This window comes from Asparagus officinalis, chromosome 5, assembly GCF_001876935.1.
Source record: "Asparagus officinalis chromosome 5, Aspof.V1, whole genome shotgun sequence".
NCBI lineage: Eukaryota > Viridiplantae > Streptophyta > Magnoliopsida > Asparagales > Asparagaceae > Asparagus > Asparagus officinalis.
The window spans coordinates 56,056,494-56,059,897 of record NC_033798.1 but is presented as its reverse complement, the minus strand read 5'-3'; positions in this window follow the sequence as shown (position 1 = coordinate 56,059,897).

Sequence of the window (3,404 nt, the reverse complement as noted above, 5' to 3'; positions counted from 1 at the left end):
GATCTGAAATCTAGGCAGCGCCGAGAACAACAACGGTGAGCAACCAACCCCTCCTCCAAAGCAGAGAAGAATGAGTGGGTTCGCGTCAAAAGGACTCACTCTACCCTTGAGGAGCGAATCCAGAAGCGCCACGCATTGCTCGCACATGCCCGAGTCCTTTTGAAGAAAGCAAAAGAAATATAGAAGGAAGAGGCGGTTAAGAAATCGCCCAAGCACAAATAGGTGTGGATGCCGAAGGAGAGGTCAGCGCCTAAGGCAAAAGTGAATGAAGTTACCGTCTAGCCTTTATCAACTTCAGATCTCGTTTCCCCTATCCCCGTACCTCAAACAAAACCATATGGTAGCGTGGATCTCACAAAATTCAGGATTACCCTGAAAGACCGCCTTGGTCCTCTCCCCGAAGATCGAGATAAAGCACCTGTGAAGGAGCGATTAGGGCTGTTGAAAAGTTCCCAAACAACAATTCAGGCTGGGGGTCATACTAATCCCCCCAATAACAACAAAGGGAAAGCCCCTATGACTGACCGCATCGAATTGCGGGTCGAACTTCAAGAGCCCGTTAGAGTTTCACGCTCACGAAGGCATAAATCTAAACGAGTGACTCTTGGAGACACTAATGAAGCATCATATCCCCAGAGGAAAACATGTTCGTCCAATGATGATGTTATACCTGGGAAGTTGTGCCAACACACGATGGGTTGCTCCGGTCATCAGACCGACGATTTGTACTATCATGTCGGGGGTACAAATAAGTCCCGAAAAAGAAGTACCCAAGACATAGACTCATGTTATCTGTGTGCCAAGATAATCAAGGCGATGTTGTCAGAATGCTACTGCCCTAAGGCTCCGCAAAGAGTTTCAGTATTTGAAAGAATCTCCACCGGAACATCCGAGGCTAAGCCGAGGCGTTTCCGCAGAAGAAGGTCAACCGGCACAAGTAACAAACTCTCGCGAGTCACTATCAACATGGTCGACAAAGGCAAATCCATATGACGCTTCAGTCCTGAGCCTTTTACAGAAGTATCTCAACGCGTGACTTGGCTGCAATCTAGAACTGTTAGACCTTGACCCAGAAGGTCACGATCCTCGGATGATGAGACGTCTGATGCTTGCTCTGCATTGGCTTCCGATGATACAGCATCCATTACAGGACAATCTTACAAATCATTCATGATCAATGCCGAACAAATGACTAAGATTCTCGAGGAGGCTTTAACTAAGCAAAAAGAGAATTTTAAATTTGAAATGGAGATGGCTATGCAGGAAATGAGAGATATGCATAGACAACAAACTGCGACGCTGACGAATCAACAGGGGGAGTCCAGTCGTCGTAATAACCCTAATCAGGTTGATAGTGATCGGGAAGCAGACGAGAACGTTAATGTGGAAATCCCTCCCGTTGATAACAATGTTGGGGGTGGACCCTCAGACAACAACAATACGAAGGAAGACCATGTCACTTCTCCCCGTAATCGTTCGAAGAAATATATGAGCGAAGATAAGAAGATGAGGGACTTAGAGAGCAAAATCAACGCATTAATGAGTGCTCAGGAGGTAAAGAAGTCCGGGATACCATGTCTATACCCGAGAGAATGGGAATCAATCCCGTATCCAGTGAAGTTTAATTTAATCAAATTCACGCTATTTGACGGAAAAGATTCCCCCACTCAGCACTTAATATACTTTAAGTCCCATTTGGGAATAATCTCTGGCAATGAACCTCTAATGGTACTGTCATTTGTTAGCACTCTTCGAGGAGCGGCCTTCGATTGGTATCATCGCCTCAAGCCGGGGGGTATCAACAGTTGGGACAACATGAAAGACATATTCCTTACGAATTTCTTCAACGATAACACCAAAGTTTCAATCGGAACGTTGTTCGATGAGAAACAGAAGGACGGAGAGTCGGTAGAGAACTTCGTTAAAAGATTCTGGAACAAAGCGATGAATTGTCGAGATCCGATAAGCGAAGATTTTATCCTCGAAACTTGTCATAACAACCTTTCACTAGATATCCTGGAAGCTATGGGAATGGCACCGTCCAAGACTTGGAAGGACTTGAAAGTGTGAGGAGAACGAGCCAAACGTTTCCTCAAAAGGAAGAAGGCCGAAAGAGGTCAAACGCCGGCTAATACCATGAAGTAGAATTTTACTCCTCGAGGTAAAGGGAAAGCCTAAGCAAACACGGTGGATACGAACCAGACATTCAAATTACAACCGCAGTAGCAACAGCAACCGCAAAAGGAGCCTCAACAGTCACAATGGCAATAGAGGTCACAAAAGCCAAAGACTACCGAACCGAAATTTCTGAAAGTTTATTCTTTCAAGGAGGACGAAGTTCCTGGTCTCTTCAAACACCTTGTGGAGAGTAACAAAATCAAGTTACCTCCAATCCAGGATCAGGAAGGCGCCAAGAAGGTTAATGACCTGAAATACTGCGCATTCCACAGAGCGGTGCATCATCCTACCAAAGCATGTTACGCCCTCAAGGATAAGATCCAAGCATTGATCGATGTTGGAATCCTGACGGTGAAATCATCCAAAGAGAAGAAAGTGGGTGCGAACGCTGTGTCAATTAGCTTCGGATCTATTCCTTTGGACTGGTTCCAGCCTGAGCCCGTAATAAACGTAGCGGTGAAGACTGTCAATAATGACCCTCACAAACAACTCCAGAAAGAACTTGTGCCACACACAGCCCCAAATGGCGAGATTCTCTGGATCCATCCGGATCTGATCGAAGACGAACAATGGGCTGGGTCGTCATCTAAGAAGAAATCAATGGGGAAAGGAAAGTCCTGTTATGGAGTTGCAACTATTCTAGAAGAAAATGTAGAAGAAATTCCTACTTTCCCGCTCTCCGAAGATGAGCAAGAGGTCTTTGCTACCAGGAGTGGAAATGAATACCATTTCAAATATCCGAGTGCCTCCGATCAGCTAGCTAAACAAGGAGTAACCAAAACCATTCCCTCAAAGACATTAGCGGAAATGAGGATAGTCACAACTCCTCCGATACCTATGCAGAAGACTCAGCCAAAGCTGAAGGAGAAGGAACTTTTACACCAGGAGGTTCAGAACCTGAAGCAGCCTCGATTCAATCAACCGATTTGAAGGGACAAGCCGGGATCTCAAATACTCCACAACGTTTCGATATTATGACGCAACTGGCCAATATACCGGCTAGAATAACTCTATATGAGCTACTACGTCTGTTGAAGGACACAAGGGAAGAATTGCAAGAAGCTTTGGCAAATACGGACATTTTCCTGACTAAGATCAAACCATCCCCCGAAGAGCCAGAGCCTTCAGTACACCATTGCAACCTTACGACACACCATTTTACCTGTATTTCTTTCACCAAGGAGGACATGCAGACAAAGAATTCAATGCATGACCGGCCCTTGTAT